The sequence below is a fragment of the Galleria mellonella genome, unplaced genomic scaffold (assembly GCF_026898425.1).
Source record: "Galleria mellonella isolate WM207_F2 unplaced genomic scaffold, CSIRO_AGI_GalMel_v1 utg103, whole genome shotgun sequence".
Taxonomy (NCBI): Eukaryota; Metazoa; Arthropoda; class Insecta; order Lepidoptera; family Pyralidae; genus Galleria; species Galleria mellonella.
The window spans coordinates 1424761-1448647 of NW_026441966.1; the positions used below are offsets into that span (position 1 = coordinate 1424761).

A 23887-nucleotide genomic window follows, 5' to 3' on the forward strand; every position below is an offset into this window, starting at 1 on the left:
TTTGTGACTTACAGTTTTACGAGCCATTATCTTTATCGCACCTATTTAGACGATAAATATTCATTGGCACTGAGATTTAAGCCCTAGACCCAAATAACGTTAGTCACAATGGTTTGAGGTTGGATTTACGTGCTTAGATTCGGACTATTGTTTACAGCTTTGTATAAAAGCTATAAAACTTCTGAATTTGTTCGCACTATTATACATTAGAATTGTTTACGATTTTGTATTACGTGTTTATTTCCTAATCGAGTAAAGTTTATTAATAAGGGAGATATTGATAGGCATTGAATTCGAATGTGCTCGAAGAAGTGACTATAAATATATTTGATTGAATGAATCTCTATATTTCTGCTCTTTTGAGAGCAAAGCAATAAACTGTGTTGTGACCATTTTGTCTTACAATGGCACACTCCCGAAATATTATGTTACCTCTTTTATTTACTTTTCTTTTATGTGTATTCTTTTATTTCTCTTTTTTTAAGTATGCACCAATGTCTGATGTTATTTGTGTGCTGTAAGTGATGCAAATAAATTATTTATCTATCTATCTATTTATACTTCTCACTTGCTTCATGTAGAATTACGGCCAAAGTCCATACTACATTTACTAAAACTTACTTGGTTCTTTAAATTTATTCTTTTCTTTTTTTATTTCATATATATTTATTTTATTTCATCTTTTATTTTTCGATCTTGTTTATATTGTGTTTGTATATGACGTAATTGACTTTATTGTGTTACTCGTATTTAATTGGATGACAATACAAAAATGCCAATTATGTTAATTACTTGTAGTTCAGATTCAGGGAGGTGGGAGGGCATATGGTGTCAATTATCTAAATTAATAGAAATTTGAGCTTGATCTAATAGAATAGGTTGGACGGACAGATGTCTGAAGGTCAGTCAGGTGACCGACGATGTTAGCAGGTTATCTGAGAGGATTTTAAAGATGTTTATCGCTGTTTAACAGCTAAATGGATTTGTTTCACAATTAACGCAATAATAGACTATATCTATTTCTTTTCTGATTTACGTAGGCAAAGTCGCAGGATAAGGCTCGTTTAAAAATTAAATATTACTGATTAGTATGTAGACTGAGAAACCTTCTTCACATGATCCTAGTTATAATTGTTACATTTTTGTCTCACCAAAGGTTGACTGGATGAGAAAGCTATGTACTTGCAGTATTAAGTCCGCCTTTTGTACCAAAAGTGTTTTTGTAATGTGGCCAGAAATTAATAAGCAATAAGGATATTTAAAGATTTCAATGTTAAGTTGGACCTTTCGTAGTTTAATTACTTAGTTAATATTTTTTACGTTTATTCTTTATCGATCACCTTTATAAAAATATGTTATTAACTAGCATCTAGATTATACGTATTTAGATGTGGTATAGAGTGCCTAAATCGTTCTAAAATCGGTCAGCCAACCGACGTTTTTTTTCGTATTGTACGAAAGTCAAATTTAAGTTAATAAAATTTCGATAAGCATAATACTCTTTTCAAAGTTTGTTAACATCGATATATTTCTAGAAATACTCTGTCTTGTCTGTTTTACGAAGATATATATCTATATAACATTAGAAAGTCAACTTCTTTACATTTTGTCTATATAATATTTCAACACTGTTTTTAAAGGTCATAAAATATGACGACAATTAACAAAATTACAAAAAATGTTGCGGTATGTTAAAATAATGAATAAAATATGGAGATCGTTTGCCGTATACATTACGTTTCACTAAGAATCTGGTCCTTCGAGCCGGACTGCGGTCTATGACTAAGCACAAGACCTCGCTTTTAAGACAGCAACAAATTTTCTCCAATTAAATCTGTGTAGAGGACCCGTAGAGGGTTCCATTAATTAAACGCGCCTCTCGACGCCCTTCCTGAGGGCCAGCTCTCCTGCAGACGCCACTCGAGATAATCGCTGCCCAAAATTATTCTCTTTGATTGTCTATGAAATCCTGGTGCTTTGAGTTGTAATTGCTGCGGATTATACGAAATTACTATATTCCAGATATGAGCTATTTATACAGGGTGTAGCTATACAATCTGTGCTGTGAGCCGTGAAGTTTAATAAAGGTGAATGAAATATTTGATATTTGTGTGTCGCCCGATATCTTTGAGAGGCGGATGTGGGAGGCAATATTGCTTTGGGCGTAAGGGTTGGATTGTTCAACATTCTAAGAATTGTCAAATTGATATGAAATTATTAATCCGTGTAAATATTTAATCAATAGGGTAATAAATATTATATTCATCAAAACATAATATTCAGAGAAATCATTTGTTGCGTCAGACACTTCGTGCGATATCTATATAAATAAAAGTCATTGCTGCTATTTTACTTATTTGTTTTTAATGTTTATAATTGTCAAGAAAATGTAAAAAAAAAGTTTGTAAATGCGTATCGAAAACCGTATTACCCGTGCGAAGCCAGGGGGCGTGGTAGTTATGACGACAAATTGTATGTGATGGATGACATGAGAAGTAAAATTTCCACTTGGTACAATTTTAATAAGCCCCATTCATTAGATCTTCGAATGTTATAAGTCAGACCAATTTCAGATATTACAAATTACAGAAACCGAGATCCAAGACAAAGTTTCCGAAATGGCGGGTCTCAACGATTGAACAGTCTAATAAAGCAATTATGGAAGTTGATCTCAATAGCTTCCATAATATAGTTTGCGACTGTGGTTGGATTTGTATTGAGAACAAACATATCGATGAGACGCATCAATGAAGATTGGAAACTTTACCTTGATGGTGTAACGGTTTTACATAGATAACGATACTGTAGTTAATTATTCACTGCCTTACTAGAGGGAGATTTTGTATAAAAGTCGTTTGCTTGGACACTGGTTTCTACCGTAAAGCAGAAATTTGTATGGCTGTGTTTCGGTTTGAAGGGTGGGAACCCTTGTGGGAAACACAGCCAGTATGGCAGTGAATTTACAAGGTACAAAGGAATAACACCTGAGACCTCAGGAATGGTAATGCATGGGGGGTATTATGGGCGAAACAGTATATTCTGATATGTCCATAATGCTGCTCATGTCTATAGGCGACGGTTACCACTTTCCATCAGGTGGACCGTCAGCTTGTTTGCCATTCTTAGTTGGATAATAAAAAGAAAACAGCTGAATGTAAGCATTCCATTAAAGATTTTTTTGGCTGTGTGGTCCCGGCTCAGAATAGATTACCTCTTCCTTTCTTGTGGGTGTCGAAAGAGGTGACTAAGGCGGGGCAAGGAATGGGTAGCAGCGTCCTTCTAAAAACTACATCAAATCTGACTGTAGTTACCAAACCGCCTGCCACGCGTGGTGACTACTGGCAAAATCCCCCAAAGGGAGAGGCTTATGATCAGCAGTGGATCTTTAAGGGCTGATATGATGATGATGAGGATTGAGGAGTTTTGCCAATAGTTGCCGTACTTGGTAGACGGGTTGGCAACTGCAGGTAGGATTTGGTGATATTTTATGTGGATCACTGTTGCCCATCCCTCGACTTTTAAGTTTCGTTAGTTGCCAATTACTATTATTATTGAGTGTCCCAGGAGAAAACAAGGGGTGGCCCGTTTTATGCTGGAACGACACGGCCAACATATTTATTTATATAAATCCTACTAGATAATTACAGGGTACGGATATTATATCTCCGTACCCTATTCTGCGGTTTAAAGTGCTATTCTGGGAATTAAAGTATTAACTTTAATCCTCAAGAATAACGCATAGTAACGCATGAGGCGTACCATGAGTATGGTATGTTCTGTAATGGCTATGCTATTTTATATACATGGTTGCGTATAGTACCATGTTACTGTTCATACAGTTACCATTTACTAGCAAGTGCATTGTCAGCATGTCTGACATTACAAATTTCGTTGCGAAAGCCTCACGTTCTGAAAGATACTGTTTTGATCTACACACCGTATAAATATTGGTTTTTATGAGTTTGTCTTTTTGTATTGGGTATTTAATATGTATCACATTTTACATTAGATATTTACAAAAAACTATATACTATCTGCTTGGATCTAGAGGTCAGTTTACCAATCCAGCTAGACTGTACAGCGTTCGAGTAACTACGCCACGTTTTTTCTTCAAAAACATCAAGAATTGTCGAAAATCTTTAAAATGTATATGTTGCCAGTGAACAGCCAAAGTACAGAAACGTGGTCGTAGACATTCACCCGTATGGAGAGAGTCCAAGTTGATTTTTTATCTAAAAAGGTATAGTTACTGATTAGATCCATAGAAATTTTATTAAAATCGGTTCATTAATTTAGTTTTAAAAACAAAACAACTGGTTTGGCCACAATTGAACTCTGTTTTTTGTGTAACACAATCTTAAATTAAAAATTTGCCATACCTCATCTTTAACACAACAATGTATCAAATAATACGGGATGTATAAAATTTTGCGGATAATAATAGCGATTGTTAGAGGATGAAGTTGATAGCTGCCGTCCACCGTGGCCCGTGAATGGAGTTGTGCGAGCTTCAATTTGTTTGCCGAGAGGTCCATTGTACTCTATTTATTCAGCAAACAATCGACTTCATTTGATTTATGTTCCAGTGATACACCGGTATGAAAACTGCGAGTTATATCCGAAATAGAATGTTCAATAAATTGAATATAACAGGAGATCGGATAAATGAAGAAATAAATGATTTAGTTTGGCTGTTTATATATGCTCCTTGTAATATTATTCAATATTGGGATGGCTGGTTCATCCATCATAATCGTGAACGCTTGCAGCTTGTAAAGATTCAAGAATGTTTTGATTAATCTTGATGGTTTTGATCTACAGACCATATACCAGAGGGAGACTTTGTACAAAAGTCGTTTGCTCTGTCCCATTCGTGTTTCAACCGTGAAGCAGTTGTGTTTGCATGGCTGTGTTTCGGTTTGAAGAGTGGGATATGGCGTGAATTTACTGAGTACAGAGGAATAACACCTGAGTCCTCAAGAATGGCAACGTATGGGGGATATCATGGGCGAAACAGTATACTCTGTTATGTCCATGGTACTGCTCATGTCTATAGGCGACGGTTACCACTTTTCATCAGGTGGGCCGTCAGTTTGTTTGCCATTCTAGGTAGCATAAAAAAAAATATGATTTTCATATTTTAATACTATTTCAACACTTTAGTTCGCCATCAAATCACTTTTTAAATAAATCGATCAGAAATATTTTTTTATAACACAGAGGGCAAACAAGCATGGAGCTCACATAATGGTTAGTGACTACTGCTGCCCACAAGCATACATAATACCAGAAGAATAGTAAATGCCGGATTTTTAAAAAGGAATGCTCTTAAAGTTCACGATTGACTGTTTAATTCATTTAAAAAAATTGACAGTGTTAACACCTGCACAAAGAAGGAACGGAGGAGGCGGCGGGAGAGTGGGCGGTGCGAACACGAGCGTAAACAAATGATACAGACGTCTAACCGACTATGTCGCGCATGCACTCATTTACTTTAATAAATTTTTAATCATAACTTCAGACAGATATATTTTAACATTCCAATGCTTCGATATGCTTCGACATGGACGCTCATATGTAGCAGTATTAAATTCATAATAGGTTTCATTCATTGAAGATAATTGTAAAACATATCATGTCGTGCGATTCTGGCTTTTTCAATTTTGCGCCTGGATTAATGTCGTTGTGCTGGATGTAACAAAGCACAGATCCATTCAATAGCACTGGATAGTTGCCAAGATACGGACGTGACTCGAATTTATACGATAAAAACCGTGTCTTATAAAAAACATTACATACAAATTAAGACATAACTGTACGGAAACAATGATTTATAAAGTCGTTTCGTTATTTTTTTATACAACTTAGAATGGCAAACAAGCTGACGGTCCACCTGATGGAAAGTGGTGCCCGTCGCCTATAGACATAAGCAGTATCATGGATATAACAGGGTATACTGTTTCGCCCATGATACTCCCCATGCGTTGCCATTCCTGACGACTCATTATTATTATTATTATCTTACTCATCATCATCATCCTCAGCCTTTAACTGTCCATTGCTGAACATAAGCCTTCCCCTTAGGGAGTTTTGCCGGTATTTGTTATGTTTTGCAGGCGGATTGGCAACTGCAGTTAGGCTTTTGAGATGTTTTAAGAGGGACGCTGCTGGCCATCCTTCGCCCTCCTTAGTCGCCTCTTACGACACCCACGGGAAAGGAAGGGGTGGCCTATTCTATGCCGGGACCACACGGCAACTTTGTCTTACTCGTTTTATCCTATTATTGTAATAGTTGCGAAAGTTTCGACGGATCGATGGATGTTTGTTACTTTATCACGCAAAAACTACTAAACGGATTTGAATGAAATTTGGTACGCGGATAGATTATGTCCTAACACATAGCGCATGGAATATTTTGTATGCCTATTCATGTGAATAAATCCACGGAATACATGAATAAGAAACTAGGACTGTTTTAGCAAAGTGTTTGTAAGTAACAAAGAAAGTGTGTTATAATAATTTTTACATAATTCAAAAGTATGTATATCCAAAAGTTAGGTAAAAGGGAAGAGAGAAAAATCCATATTACTACATGGTATAAAACAAAGTCGATTCCCGTCTATCTGTCCCTATGTATGCTTAAATCTTTAAAACTACGTAACGGATTTTCAACTCCTCCCTTTTCTTTGGGAGTCAGGGAGCTAATGGTGGGGGCAGCAGCGTCCCTATTAAAACATCGTCAAAAACCAAACTGAGGTTACCAACCCGCCTGCCAAGATTGGCAACTACTAGCAAAAGCTCCCTTATGGGGGAACCTATGTTTAGCAGTGGTCAGTAAACGGCTGATACAATGTAAAATATCTATAGAGACATGGACATAACAGACTATACTGTGTCACCCATCATACCGTTCCAATTTCGCAAAACCCTTATATTTACATTGGTACGATGAACGATATCAATTTGGCTTTGGTAAGGCTGAAGTAAAACCTAGGTATTTGTAGTTGGACGTTGCTATTGAAAGACTGAGAGCAGTTGGCTCGCCGCCAGCACCGAACGCGTATTTCCAACGGATCTCAGGTGAAACAGACAAGTCCTTTAGCCGAAGGTAGCAATCTTCATCAACGGTAAGCCACTACCGTCTTGATATATCTACTCCTAAGTATGTCTAAAGAAAACAGACACGGAATATTTATTTGCTGTTAACTTGTTTAGGTATAACTAGGTTAGGTTTTTTAAACTATGGATACGATATGGTAGCCTTCAAGAAAAGAGCATTTTCTTCAGCAGCGTCTGTCTTAAAATATCACCAAATCCTAACTGCGGTTGCTAACTCGCTTGCCAAGCGTAGCAACTACAAGCAAACAGTTTTCCTTACGACTTCAAACATTTTGTTTATATAAACAACTTTATTCTGACAATTAGAAATATCAGGGAAAAAGATTTATCCAAAAAGATGCAGCCATTCTGAAGTTTACATACTTTCAGCAATTGATTTTTATTTATATAGATATATAATTGAATAATATTACATTTTTTTTTCAATTCAATTCAATAATTTATTACATTTTTATGTTGTAACAATGTAGATCTTAAGCATTGGAAGTATGGTGTCAACATGAACCCTTAAAGGGCACACAGCAATCATTAATAAATATTATACAAAATAAATAAAATATTATTAAATTAAAACAAAACAAATAGGCACAAATACAAATTAATTTTCTCATTGAACAATTTTACATTTCACACGTTTACTTTGAGATAATACAGAAGTAGCTACATTCCGTTTGCCATCTACACAAAAATACTTGGAGTCCCGTACATCCATTCTCTTACCCTGAAACCTTTAATCCCAAGCTATCGCAATTTGACAAAAAGCCCTAACGTGTACGTAAATGGATGATAAAGATTGGACGGCATCCACTCTCCGTGATCGTTGGTACGCTCCTGGGAAATCATTAAGTATACAGGCGATGTACATCGTGCATCAACCCTCGACGGGACCATGTAGATATCATGGTAGACGCCTATCTTTTGCAAATGAATTGTGTAGGTACAGAAGGTTTTTTGTTGTTCAAAAAGAGGAGCACATAATACTGAGAAATGATTGTATCGATTGGTTTCAACAGTATTTTTTATATCAAACCATATTTTGTAAACGACTGTGTATTTGGTAGTTGGAAAATCAGTTAAATAAACCATGTTTTGATAGTGTATTAATATAAAAATTAACCGAATTTTAAGTTATTTCTTCAGAATGAAAACTATGGTAACAGCTACAATTTGGTATAATTTTATGTCACTCCAAAACAAATATATAGACAGGCAAATAAAAAAGCTTTGGCTTCTATTTTTTTTTATTGAAAAATCATATTAGTGTTCGTGATTTTCTTTTCATTCCTAAGGTTGCCTGCTACAAGCATTAAGTTCGCATTTTGTACTTTTTTCTTTTGGTTAATAAAGCTATTTAACAAAATAATATAAATCAATTATAAACTTAAAGTAAATACTAAAATAAACTTATACCTAATTAGCGACCAAAATGGTCACCACTCAGCTAAGGGTTTAGGCATTCATACGTTACACTTAAACGCTATTTTCTGTGGAACTATTATAACAGTAATTAATTAGTAATTTATAAATTATAGTTATTAATCTATTACACTTGTTACGTAAACCATTTATTTTTTTATTATAATTTTGATTTTTTTTCATTACAAGTTGTCAATGTATAAAGAAAAACCTTTATACAATTGATTGTGACTACAATGCCTTGTTTATTTAAAAGCAATTGTAGAGTTAATCTAGAACATTCCTTAAACTAACCACGAAGTCGTATTAATTAAATGGTTACATGGAGAGCAAATACGAACTGGTGTTTTATTGTGCAAGAAGTTAAATTTAACTTGAATTTAGTAACGTATTAATTACCACTTGTAGATTAGATTCAGTATCAGCTTTTTGTTTATTTTATTTAGCAAGTATTAGTTTTTTTTATGATGATAATGTAATGGTATACTCTGGCGGGGCATCAGTGAGGGATGATTGGTGAGGATGAAATTGCAAGGTCAGTTAGCCCATCGTGATGTTGGTATTCAGCACGATAGTTTTCAGGGGAGACCACGTATAGGTCGACCTGACTACGTACATTATTAGCAATGCGACTGGTAATTTTCATTACTAACAATCCCATCCTACTGCAAGTACTAGCTATTGCCCGCGGCTTTACCCAGGTCGTCATCATCGTCATCTCAGCCATTATCTGTCCAGTGCAGAATATAAGCCTTTCCCATGGGCTATAAAGAACGATCCTGAGCCACCTGCATTTACTGAGTCCCTGCAATGCATTTGAAGTCATCACTCCATCTAGTGACGGGTCGTCCTACACTGCTTTTGTCCGTACCGAGTCGCAACTCGAGAACCTTTCTTCCCCATTATTTGTCGGTTCTTCGATTTCTGTGACCAGCCCATTGCCACTTCAGCTTGCTTTATCTTTGCTCACATAAGTTATTATTATTATAAAATAACGATGCCAAATTGTTGGCAAGAAAAGGTTCTAACCTAGCTAACTACATAAGACACTATATAGTCATCCTGGTGAGCAAAGCTGTGAGTAAAGTATAGTATGTATTATAAGATTAACTTGGTAATGTGAACACGATCCTATTTCTAAATCAATTCCCAATTATTGTGTTTCAAAAATGCGTTACAATTTCGTCGTTGGTAATAAATTGGATTTTTTTTTGGTGGATGAAAATGGAATGGTAGCCCCGCCTGCGCTAATGGGATACGCTGGTGGAGCACCAGTGAAGGGTGATCGATGAGAATGAAAACAGGCTAGTTAGCCCGTCATGATGAATTCATCAGGAATTAACCATGATAGTTTCCAGGGGGAACCACGAGGAAGTCGACTTGGTTGGGTATATTGCTAGCAATTTCCCTTTCCCCTTATTGCTTAGCCTTTTCCCCCCAATAAATTGGATTTAAATTGACATTGAAATTAAATTCAAGAATAGACCTGATATTTCTCTAGTTTATTTCAAAATAACATCCCACGTAACTCCAGGGCAAGTTATTAATTACATAGTTGGAGTTAAGTGCACTGTACCATAATTAGGTAATTACTTGGAACTCCAAGAGAACGAACGAGTGTGAATGCATGAAGTTAAATTTAACTTGACGGTTATAGTTTGTTGATGTAATCATAGGTAGTGATTTATTTATTAAATTGTAATACATTTTATCAATATCACTATTACTATCACTTCACTATCACTATCACTATCATTTCACTATCACTATCACTTCACTGTCACTATATATTATAAAACAAAGTCGCTGTCGCTGTCTGTACATAGGGAATGTATGCTTAGAACTTTAAAACTATGCAAAGGATTTTGATGCGGTTTTTTAGTAGACAAGAGTGATTCAAGAGGAAGGTTTATATGTATAATACGTGCATAATATATTAATCAAGAAATTTTACTTAAAACTACATCTTCTCCGAATAACATAGACTATTTTATATTTTCTGTAAAGAACCCGTGCGAAGCCGGGGCGAGTTGCTAGTAGTGTATAAGGTGGACTTAACAGCATATGATAATGGTAATGATAGTTAGTGATTTTTTTTATGAAATTTGTCATTTTTTTTATTTAACTTAGAATGGCAAACAAGCTGACGGCCCATTTGATGGAAAGTGCTAACCGTTGCCTATAGACATGAGCAGTACCATGAACATAATAGAGTATACTATTTCGTCCATGATACCCCCATGCGTTGCCATTCCTGAGGACTCAGGAGTTATTCCTCTGTACCCTGTAAATTCACGTCATATCCCACCCTTCAAACCGAAACACAGCCATACAAACACAACTGCATCATGGTAGAAACACGAATGGAATAGAGGTATCCGAGCAAACGACTTTTATACAAAGTCTGCCTCTGATAATTTTACTGAATTAAGTGTTATTTTGTGGAAGTATCATTAATATATCAATTTTTTGTTTAATTTCATTACCATTAGTATTATCATTATAGGCAGGAATTTTACAACCTTCCATATTAGGCATCAATCTTCGACCGCTATTCTATCCACGCACGTTTTGCGACACGTGTTTCACCTCTAAACGAGGCATCTTCAGGCAAATTAATACATTGCTCCTCGGAGCCTAGTGTTAAACATTCAGCGTCCAAGTCTAGGTGCTAATGGTAGCGGAATTAAATAAAATAATTCTAATCAACTAACTAATAGCTTGGTAAACAGTTGGAACGGAAAGTCTTACCTTATAGACATGAAGATTATTGTTATTATTATTGTGATGTATGTGTTTTTTTTTTATGTATATATTATTTATTATGTACATTAATAATTGTTATTTTCTTTACCTATCCCAATAATGAAGTACCGCGTTCGTAATTCACTGTTTATCCCAAAGGATGACTGGTAGAGAATGTTACTAGCATGGAGTCCGCCTTTTATACCATATTTTTTTTGTTAATAAAGTTGTTTAAATAAATAATATAAATCAATTATAAACTTAAAGGAAATACTAAAATAAACTTATACCTAATTAGGAATTATGCGACCAAAATGGTCACCACTCAGCTAAGTGTTTAGACATTCATACGTTACACCTAAACGCTATTTTCTGTGGAATTATTATAATAGTAATTAGGATTTATATTATATATATATATATATATATATATATATATATATATATATAAGGTGTTCACTCTCTCTGTATTCTATGGGGGATGTGGATTACTCTGTGGAGTATACCACTCGTACATTTCCATTTCCGTAAAAGTCTTATTAGGCCTACCTACTCTGTAATTTCGCAGCCATACCATTTGAAGGGTGAAACCCTTTAAACCGAAACACAGCTGCTTGACGGCAGAAACACGAGTGTGTATTGAATAATGGCATCTCAGCAGATAATAAAACGTCCTACTATTTTTATTTAAAAAAATAAGATTTTCTTGAAGTAATAAGTTCATCGTCATCATATCAGCCTTCAACTGTCCACTGATGGACATGAGCTTTTTGCCAGTAGCTGCTACGCTTGGCAGGCGGATTGGCAACTGCAGTTAGATTTTGGAGATGTTTTAAGAAAGACGCTGCTTTCCATCCCTCGTCTACCCTTATTCGCCTGAGGGGGAAGGCATTTTTAGTAATGGGGTCACATAGCCCTATTACTAGCAGTACCCTCAGGTCGACCTTCACGTGGTTCCCCCTGGAAACAATCGTGCCCAATTTTAGTTGAATTCGTCAGGACGGGCTAACTGACCTGCTTTTTCCTCATCAGTCATCTATCACTGGTGCCCCGCCAGTGTATACCGATAGCGTAGACGGGGTTACCATATCATTATCACCCATTAAAAAACCCTTATTCGACTCTTACGACACCCTCGAGAAAGGAAAAGGTGGCCTATTCTTTGCTGGGATCACACGGCCAAAAGTACGACGTTCTAATTTCGTTACCAGTTTCCATCTTTTAAAAGGAAACACAGCTATGCAAGCATACTTGCTTCACGACAGAAACGCGAGCAGGATCTCTACTTAAGAAGACGACTTTTTTTTTATACAACTTAGAATGGCAAACAAGCTAACGGCCCACCTGATGGAAAGTGGTAACCGTTGCCTATAGAGATGAGCAGTACCATGGACATAACAGAATATACTGTTTCGCCCATGATACCCCCCATGTGTTGCCATTCCTGAGGACTTAGGTGTTATTCCTCTGTACCCAGTAAATTCACGTACAAAGACTGCCTCTGGTAATTCATCCCGAAATATTGTTTTTAAAAATGGACAGATAATTCAGATTTAAATTAGAATTTAGGTATAAACGCTCGTTAATTTTTACGTCATGAAATTTGTTAACGCTTATCTTTTAATTACGCATCCACCTCTACTAACAATTGCGTATGAATGGTTATGTATGTCCGAAACACCTTTGGTACCCGGCACAATTGTGCGGGCAACCAAATGGCTCACGTTTCAAAGCAGCAAGACCTTTCTGCATGACCGAGTTGTAGTCACGATACGATCGGTGTGATTAGCCGTGCTAATTGATGGTACATTGCTGTGTATTGGTTTGTAGGCCATTTGAAGGATTTTTGATTTGGTTTCGTTATATTAATCTAGTATAGTATATAGCGGAGAGGAAATATTTTTGATTTTCTGCTTGTAAAAGATAAACTTAAAAAAAATCAGAACTTAAACTTTTACCAGAGGGAGATTTTGTACAAAAGTCGTTTGCTTGGGCACCTCTGTCCCATTCCTGTTTCAACCGTAAAGCAGTTGTGTTTGCATGGCTGTGTTTCGGTTTGAAGGGTGGGATATGGCGTGAATTTACAGGGTACAGAGGAATAACATCTGAGTCCTCAGGAATGGCAACGCATGGGGGTATCATAGGCGAAACAGTATACTCTGTTATGTCCATGGTACTGCTCATGTCTATAGGCGACAGGTACCACTTTCCATCAGGTGGGCTGTCAGCTTGTTTACCATTCTAAGTTGTATAAAAAAAAACCTCAACAGATTTTAAAAATTCTTTCGCGTATAGAAAGCTATATTATTAACGTGTTACATGAGCTGTATTTAATTTAAAAAAAAAAATTACGTTTTTACTCATGCAAAGCCGGAGCCATTCATCATCAACATCACCATTTAACTGTTCACTGCTGATAAGCCTCCTCCCTAAGGGAGGTTTTGTCATTAGTTGCCACGCTTGGCAAGCAGGTTGACAACTGCAGTTAGGCTTTGGTGATATTTTAAGAAGGACGCTGACGCATTAACTTCTTAGTCGCTTCTTACGACACCTACGGGAAAGAAAGAAGTGGCCCATGTAATGCCCGGATCACGCAGCGAATATATAGATAGATAGATATATAGATAGATACTCTTTATTGTCTCCTCCAAAAGATTACAATAGCAAACTTATTATAAATATAAATAATTACAAGAAATAATCACAATGAGGAAACAATGGGCGACCTTATCGCTAAGAGCGATCTCTTCCAGGCAACGTTTGGATGGAGAGGAGTAATTATAAACAATTTGGTGGGAGGCACGATGAAAAATTTTGTTAGTTCTAGATATGGGAGATGTAATACATATAATAATATAAAAATATCCCTACTCATTATTATATTTATAGAATGTAATAATTAGATATGTTTACTAAAATTTGTACCTTTATGTATATATTTCAATCTGTATTTATGTTACTGTATTACACTTGAATTATTCAAGTGTCATTGTATATTTTTGTTTACGGTGCAGTAAAGAGTTAAATAATAATAATAAATAAAGAATGTTTAGGATGCAATTGTAACATTTGTATTAAAGTTGTCTATTAGATTTTGAATCTTTACACTCGAGTCGGTGTTTCAAAGGAATTTCTAGAACATTCCAAAGATTTAAACTGATGTTACGCAAGGAGGTGCCGGGCCTGAGAGCCGGGAGTTGGGTAAGGGAAGACTATTTAAAATTCCAAGTGAAATATGGACTGAGATATCTTGATTTTGCTAACAGTCCATTTAACTATTCCCGTTTTATTTATGCTCTTTTAAAAGCCCCGACTTCGTTTTATGTGTAAAGTTTGCGACCACAAAGCATTTTCACTTAGGTGGAATCTTTATTTATTGACTATTTATATTTAAAACTCTACTAAATTACTAATTCCATCTAAATACATATCGAAATTTATTTATTTATTTAAGGGAACACCAACAGCATATTGCATTATAATACATATAACAACATTAAATACCATACAATATTAATGCACGTGCCTTTTAAAGGTATTTACAGCATTTACTTTAACATAATTATACAGTACAGGGAAATGGAGTAACAATTATAATGAATGAAGTAACACTAGACTATAAATATTTCAAAAGTTGCGTTATTAGTTATGGAATTGGGGTTTTGGGGTATTATGGAGTAATAAAAGTTAAACACGATGACACATGAGTTCTGTATATTTAAATGTGTGTAAGAGAGTGTAAAAGACGTTGAGAGGATTCGGTGGATGATCTTACCTCAGGAACATTTCTGATGGTAGTCTCTGAAGGAGGAATTAAGGGGAAGGAGGGTTCTTAACTAACGACCCCGAACAAGCAAACAGTTTAAATTCAGTAGATGAAACAAAAACATCAAATACACTGCAGGGATTCAATGAATGCAGGTGATTTAGAATAATTTTTATGACGGCGTATGGAGTCTATGCGGATATGGGATCATCGATAGACAATTGACGGCTAAACGATGAACGATGACTATCAAACATACAGTTATTATTACGTACATAAAACTATTGAGTACAGAGGGGAAAAAATATTGGGACACTTGATACGACACGACGAACTTATGAACATTATAATAGAGGGTAAGATAGAAGAATGGAGGGGACCAGGGAGACTAAGGCATAGTTACATCAGGCAGATCAAGGAAGGAGTTGGTGTCATATCAAATCAAGAAGTCGAGAGACTAGCTGAAAATCGTAGCGAGGGGCAAGAGCTCCACCGACAAGAGTGCAGCTCTTAAATAGGATAGATAGAAAACTTATATACAATTATGAAAAACTATTATTTTCCTGTAGCGTTCAAAATATTTCAATTATAATAAGCACATAGTGATTAAATATCTGCACAAATTTAGCAATGGATTGTAAAACTGTCTTTAGGGATTATATACAAAGAGCTTAAAACTCTGCACTGAACTAACAGCTTAGTGCTTCCACAGATTATCTATATCTATACAAGTATTAAGCTCACTAAAAGAGAAATAATTGAAAAGGTATTAACTGGGCTTATCTATGTTATGTGTATCTCTGAATGTTTAACTTCAATTATTTTACATCTCAACCGATTTTAAAAAAGTTTTTGTAAATGACGCAAAAGTAGTTTGTTGTGTAATAAAAAAAAATATTTATTGTTTTTTTTTAAACTATAAGTGAAGCGAGGAATTTATTTGTATAATTAAATAAATAAAATATGGACTTTCTGTGTACGAAATTTTATACAAATCCATACAGAAATTTAACACTGATTCAATAACAAATGTCTAAACATCTTTTCAAATTTTGACATAAAATTTACAATATTTTATAGACAGTAGGTTAACAGTTTGTCACATATTTCCTCCTGTCCACCCCGTAAGTGGATTAGCGTCATAATAGATTAATAGCAATTCAACATCACCGCGAGAACACATCTATTCTTCACGTGAAATATTTACTGGTACAGAGTGGCTGCCCAATTTTGCTAGATTATTTCATTCCCCGGGGATCGGAGGTAAATTGGAGGAGCCCCTCCGAGCTGCCACGATTATCCCGGCCCGGGCATCGAGAATCCTTAATATTGATGAAGCGAAATAATGATAAGTGAACTAACGAATGTCTGTCAATAACAGAACATCTCGAGACGTGTTATTAGCGAGAATTAGCGAGAATTATTGACAACTGCGCCCTTAACTGTGCGAAGATGCGTGATATAACAGTGCTTGGTTATTGTTTTAGTTATTACAGGTACATTTTGTTCTACAAATAATATAAATAATGGGGCTCCGCAAAAAAAAGATATTAAATTGGTAAAGCGCCTATAATAATGACCAGACATTTCATATCCACTCTGTAGTGAGATGTTTCGTAGATATTGTATATATATTTTTTTATACAACTTAGAATGGCGAACAAGCTGACGGCCCATCAGATGGAAAGTGGTAACCGTCGCCTATAGACATGAGCAGTACCATGGACATAACAGAGTATACTGTTTCGCCCATGATACCCCCCATGCGTTGCCATTCCTGAGGACTCAGGTGTTATTCCTCTGTACCCAGTAAATTCACGCCATATCCCACCCTTCAAACCATGGCTGTGTTCCGGTTTGAAGGGTGGAATATGGTGTGAATTTACTTATGCAACTGGCAAACAAGTTGACGGCCTGCGCGATGGAAAATGGTAACCGTTGCCTATAGACATGAGTAGCACCATGAACATAACAGAGTACTCTGTTCCACCCATGATACCCCCCATGAAGTATCAATTAATTCAATGTTAGTCACATATATATATTTACTATCGGTCTCTTCCACTCACACAGGAATCACTCATAACTATTTATCACGCAAAATCGTATGGAAAAGTTGACTCGCTTTTCTCAAAGCATTTGTATGGAGACATTCTATCTATATAATATAATCTTTAATTATATATTTATGTATTTATTATTTGTATATTTCTTTGACTTTTCTACTTTAGAAGTTCATCATACGAAGTAGCGAAAAAATAACCAGTTATAAATATAACGGTTATACAAAATAGCTTAATTTACATTTTACAATAATATCGAATCTACAGCAACCTAGCTAAAATTTTTAATAATATCTAAATACATACATATGAAAACGGCGATGGAAGGGATCTTTTGTAAAACGTTAGTACAGCTATCGAAATATAGCGATCTAAACATGTCTATTAGGTTTAGCTATTGAATAATAAACGTTGTGCCAATCCTGAAGACGTGATCTAACCGGCAACGTGAGTCGAATGTGGAACGACCCTTTTACATCCCAATAAAGTGCAGCTAACTCCAAATTCGACATCATCGCAAATTGCACTTTATTCTGAAGCAACACAAGTCCATTTCTATTCGCCACCTACCCGCATTTCGGTTCTTACGGGTGTACAAGAAAACTTTTTAAACCCGAGGTTTTCTCAATTTTCAGGGTAATTTCTAGGTCGGGTCCATCTATTGTCACTCCCGAATGTATGGTGGAATAGTCAAATGTATGTTCCCGCTTCCATAATTTATGCCAGTTGAAGAAAAGCCAGATTTTTCGAGGGCTTTGCATTTGACGTTCCTTTGGGAGCACTTTGATTTAAATGTTAACTTTTTTTTTATATTTACAAAGGTATTATTTAATTTGTTCTTTTGAGACTTAATTTTGGAATTGCTTTTATATTGTGATACAATAGAACATTTTGTCTGTATGTTTCGCATGTGAAATGAAGGGTTACATTATTGTTTAATTATTAAATAATTAAACAAGGAAGCCTATTATATATATATATATATATATATATATATATATATATATATATATATATATATATATATATATATATATATATATATATATATATATATATATAATTGTCATTCAAGAGATGGTTTTATGTTAATCATTAATTTAAACTGGCTTTCCGCCCCGGTTTCGCACGGGTGTACTAACAGAAATAAATAAAGATTGTTTCACAAAAAAATCGATTTAAATTGTATTAAAACCAGTTACTTTGATCTGAAAACTAAACTCTATCTGTAATATAAATATTATAACTTTACCAGAGGGAGACTTTGTACAGAAGTTGTTTGCTTGGACACCTCTGTCCCATTCGTGTTTCAACCGTAAAGCAGTTGTGTTTGCATGGCTGTGTTTAATTTTTATAATTTATTTTTGTTACAAATAAATATTGTTAAAATTTTGTTGGCCCTGATTGGCCTTATTAAAGAATGTATTTATTTATTATTATTATATTATTTATAAGTTTATAATAATATTAAGAATTTGTTTTATAATATAAATCCATTTCGATGCAACAAGTGTACAAACGATTTTATTAACCGCCATAAACTGTCTATGAAACACGTAAAAAGACAAACAGTGTTGAGCTGTATGGGCTTTCACCATTGCAAATATTTGCTCAAGTAATGGCAGCCATCTAAAGAAAATGAAATACAAATAAGAGAAGGAATATTTCAAATAACCGATACAACTGTAGGTAGGGGATAAATATTCGATACGTGACTGTTATGTACAAATTTTTGGGCTTTCCTAAAAGATTAGGGAGATAACTGTTTGCTCATATTTGAATTTTATATCGATAGAGAATATTTGGTATTTGATTTATTTAGCGCAATTATTGTATTAACGTTTTTTTCGTCTTAAAACGTATTCACATTCGGTAATATTCGTTGGTAGGTTTTTTTTTAATGGATGGAAATAGAATGGTCAGCCTATCTGCTCTATTGGGATACGTTGGCGGTGAACCAGTGAGGGATGATTGGTGAGAATGAAAAGGCAGGTCAGTTAGCCCATCGTGATGAATTTATCGATAAATTAACCACGATGGTTTCCAGGGGGAACCGCCCTGGAAACCATAATGGGTCTGTTGGATCTCACTACTAACAATTCCTGACCCCCCCCCCCCCCCCTCGTTGGAATGTTTTAATTGTAGGGAATAATTAAAAATACAAATATATATATATATATATATATATATATATATATATATATATATATATATATATATATATATATATATATATATATATATATATATATATATAGTCGGCCAAAGTAAATTATAACTATGTAATTTTATGTACAATAAAATATAAATGATTTTAGTTTAGATTTAGCTTGACTGTAAAATAAAAGGATCCAATCCAACAGAAACAACCGGGTATTCACTTCCTATTTCCTTGGAAAACCTTTAACCATGTAGTTGCCAGAACTGCATTTGCTTAAATGCATCTAAACAAAATTATTCTAAAGCAAACTGCATCGCTCACGTTATCGTAAGAAGCTTAGAGAAAGCGCTAACCGTACGCTGAGATATCAAACGCGGCTTGTGGACTGGACAAATTGATTCAAAGCAAGGTATTATATAATATCCTTTCATTCAATTGATACTTGTGGGTTTTCAGGTGGATTTGCTTTGAACATTTTGGAATTTTGCTATTCATGAGTACAGGAATAGCAAAAATAATACCAGAGGGAGACTTTGTACAAAAGTCGTTTGCTTGTGTACCTCTGTCCCATTCGTGTATCAACCGTAAAGCAGTTGTGTTTGCATGGCTGTGTTTCGGTTTAAAGGATGGGATATATTTACAGGGTACAGAGGAATAACACCTGAGTCCTCAGGAATGGCAACGCATGGGGGGTATCATGGGCGAAACAGTATACTCTGTTATGCCCATGATACTGCTCATGTCTATAGGTGACGGTTACCACTTTCCATCAGGTGGGACGTCAGCCTATAAGTTGTATAAAAAACATCATATGTAATACTGGTCCTTACAGAGTATATTGAGACTTTGAGAACTGATATATGTATTTAGAACTACTTAACCAATTCGGATTCATACAGGTACAGTATCATCGTCATCATCATATCAGCCTTTAACTGTCCACCGCTGGACATAAGCCTGTCCTTTGGGGGGTTTACCAGTAATTGCCATGTTTGGCAGAAGGATTAGCAACCACAGTTAGGCTTTAGAAATGTTTTAAGAGGTACGCTTCTGTCCATTTCACGCGATCCCTTAATCATATCTTACGACACTTACAGGAAAGGAAAGGGTGGTCATGCCAGAGCATACAAGGCAATTATATTTATTTACACGTGCAAAAATTCGGGATGAATCGCTAGCAAGCTTAGAAATATAACCTAAAAGTAAAGTACCTATTTCTAAATAATTTTATTACACAAAGAGAAAGGGAGAGAAAGATCTTCTTTTCATTTAAGAGTTTCCTCTTGTCGGTGCAACTAATTCATGCATCTTTTTCCAGCCAATTCTATCCCAGGCCATATCCTTGACCTCCGCATAAGACATGACACCTAGTGTTTTTTTTATCTGTCCCATGTAGTTATTCCTCGGTCTTCCTCTTCCTCTTTTGCCCTCTATTTTTACTTCTACTATGCTCTTTAAAAAATCGTCATACCGTATAAGATGGCTCAGCGTTTTGCGTCTGCTATTTTTTATAAAGAGAGAGATATCATGTCATAATTAATGTATACCGTGTTAACAAACGAACACGTTTCAAAGCGAAAGAAAATTCCCGAGTGTTATGAAGTAAAATAATAAGGTGAAATTGGGGTCTTCATATACCTAAGCGTGAGGTGGGCTGATACGTGACTGCAATGTAGAGCGCCGCGGCCCCAACGAAAGTTTTATCAAAGGCTTCCACAATGTATATTTTAACATTGTAATTGACTAAAACGCAGAAAAATCGGCCCTCGTATGGAAGTCAGGTTCTATCTCGAGCCCTCTTTACGTTTGTTGGTAGTTTTGTTTCGGAATGTATGTACGTATAGGATAAGATCTCGCCACTGATTTCTGTAGGTATCTAAATTATATTAACTGTCCACTGCTGAACGTAGGTCTTCTCCAAAAAGTGGGTTTTGCCAGTAATTGCCACTTATGGCAGGCGGATTGACAACAACAGTTAGGCTTTTAGTGATGTTTGAAGAGAGATGCTGCTACCTAGCCTCGATCATTAAGTTCCCTTAATCTCCTCTTATTATGTTTTTTTTTTTAAGAATTATACCAAACAGAAGTTTGTTGACTTTTCTATATGGCAACACAGGGTTGCCTATAAAAAAGGTCGTAAAAAGTTGCTATCTTATCTAGGTAGCAGCTAATTCAGAATTGGCAATCCGGATTTATTGTATTTTATTTTATTATTACATTTAAACCAAGTTTCAATTAAAACTCTTATACCTGCAGAAGTTAGCGTCGGAAATTTAGACTGGTATTAGATAAATTTGTTTTTGAAATTAGAATATTTCAAACGAATTCCGATTTATATTTATAGCGATTGCGTTGCTAATTCTGAATTGATTTTAATAATTATTTTTGTCATCGGTGTGGTTTATTTTCCTGTTAGTCTCATACTAATTTTGTGACGGTTGAAACCACCATTTTCCATTGCAAGCAAAATCCAATTTCAATTTAATGTGTTTACGAAACATCTTGTCGTTTATCGCTGTACTCGTATTTCGTCACAATTGAAATAGCTGTTTCTTTTTCCGAAGCAATATTTACGTGGCTAATAGATAAATTCGTTTTTGAAAATAGAATAATTTGTGTTTCTATAAATAAAGATAATAAAAATAATTTGTTTTTGAAATTAGAATATTCTGTAATTTTTTTTTTATTTTAAGGCCTTTTACCTTCTTCAGGTTTATGAGCTCTGTCGTATTCTGATTTCTAAAATAAAGTTTTATCTACTTTCTACTAGGGAAGAGAGGAATGAGAGGAATTAATGGGTTTCTATAGTTTACAGAGATGTTCAAAACTTTTTGATTTGAGTTCAGCTAATTATACATAGATTGAATAAGACCAATATTTAATATATTTAGGTTAAAGTGACGTTAATTCTTATCTTTCCTTCGACGACACTCTAACACTATATGTTGCACATCATCGATGATGTCACAAACTGGACAATGGGGTGACCAGGACTTTACCATCATATGTGCAAATGTTTTTGATAAACAATGGTCAGATCGAAGTCGAAGCTAATTTAATATTATATCTTCCAGAGGCAGAGTTTCTACAAAAGTAATTTGCTTGGACACCTTAGTTCCATTCGTATTTCTACCGTGAAGCTGTTGTGAATGAAAACATGGCAGTGAATGAACAAAATGAGTCTTCAGGAATGGCAACGCATGAGGGGTATCATGGGCGAAACAGTATATTCTGTTATGTCCATTGTATTATTCATGTTTGTAAGTGACGGTTACCACTTTCCATCAGGTGGGACGTCAGCTTGTTTACCGTTCTAGGTGGCATGAAAAAATCTATTAATTTTGGTTCGTCATTAAATTTAGTCAGCTCAAAAAGGCCACTCAGCCGCAACAAGTTAAGTATAATAGTAATGCCATCAGGAGTCAGCGTTGAAACTTCGTTTCGTCATCATATTTTCAGTTTGTGCCAAACTTTTTCTTGCCCCGGGCGAAGGCAATCTAGCCAAGATTAAATCCGTTGTCGACCGACCGTGTGGGCTGGCAATTCGCTACTGTCTTCGGGGCCAATCTGGATTCCTCACAGACATTGCTATTTACGTAGGGATTTTGGATGTTGATAATACGACAGTTTTAATATTCTCGTTGTTTTAGACGTAATATTTTCGTTGTTTTATTTATTAAATAACTCTTTGTATTAATCCATACTTATAAATCTGTAGAGAGGTAAATTCTGTACATGAAATATATTTCCAAAATAACTATCAGGAGGTGATTAGTGATCGATACTGATGCCAAAAATGGAATCAGTAATATTTTTGTCTGTTCGTTATAGAAACAAAAACTACTCGACAGATTTTAACGAAACTTGGTACAATTATTCTTCATACGCCTGGGCAGGTTATAGTATTTTTTTCATCACGCTACGATCAATAGGAGTAGAGCAGTGAAAGGAAATGTTGGGAAAACGGGAGAAGTCACTCCATTTTTAAGCTTCCGTCGCGTGTGCAGCCTTAATGGCCACTTTTTAAAATGTAAAAATGACCACCTGTGCGACGCCGGGACGGGCCGCTAGTATAAAAAAAAACAAAGAGAAAACAAAAGTCATACATATGTAATGATAATTTTAATTTGTTGTTATTTTAATAGGGATGCTGCTAAACATCCCTTGACCATTAAGTTCTCTTAGTCACCTTTCACGATACCCGGTCGAATAAAATAAATATTTTACAAAAACTTATCAATATCTAAGCCAGAGATTATTAAAAACCAACGTCTTGACATAGGATTTTTGTATATTACACTTAAGAAGAAGTGGACTAAGACTTGTCCTAAGTCTACGCTGAACTTTTTCAGTCCAAAGCGGATGCAATCTAGCCGAGATTAAATCCAACTGCGGCCGAGCGTGAGGGTAGAGGGTAGCTGCTGCGAAAACGTGAGCCTAACGCAGACTACGTAAGCAGTTCGAAATAGGTCGGAATTCGAGTATTTTTAGACAAATTCAGAAAGAATGAATCAGAAAAATTTTCAATCGATTCTAAAAACAAAGAGATTCTCAATTTGGTTTTATATTTTTTGTCACAATTATGTATGTTGCCAGTAGTTGTTACGCTTGGCAGGC

General features: G+C 35.3%; 1 protein-coding gene across 1 annotated transcript in view; it reads left to right on the plus strand.

Moving 5' to 3' along the window:
- Window positions 1-23887, plus strand: part of LOC113513332 (disintegrin and metalloproteinase domain-containing protein 22) — a 747642-nt gene that overhangs the window by 332146 nt on the left and 391609 nt on the right. The window lies entirely within an intron of this gene.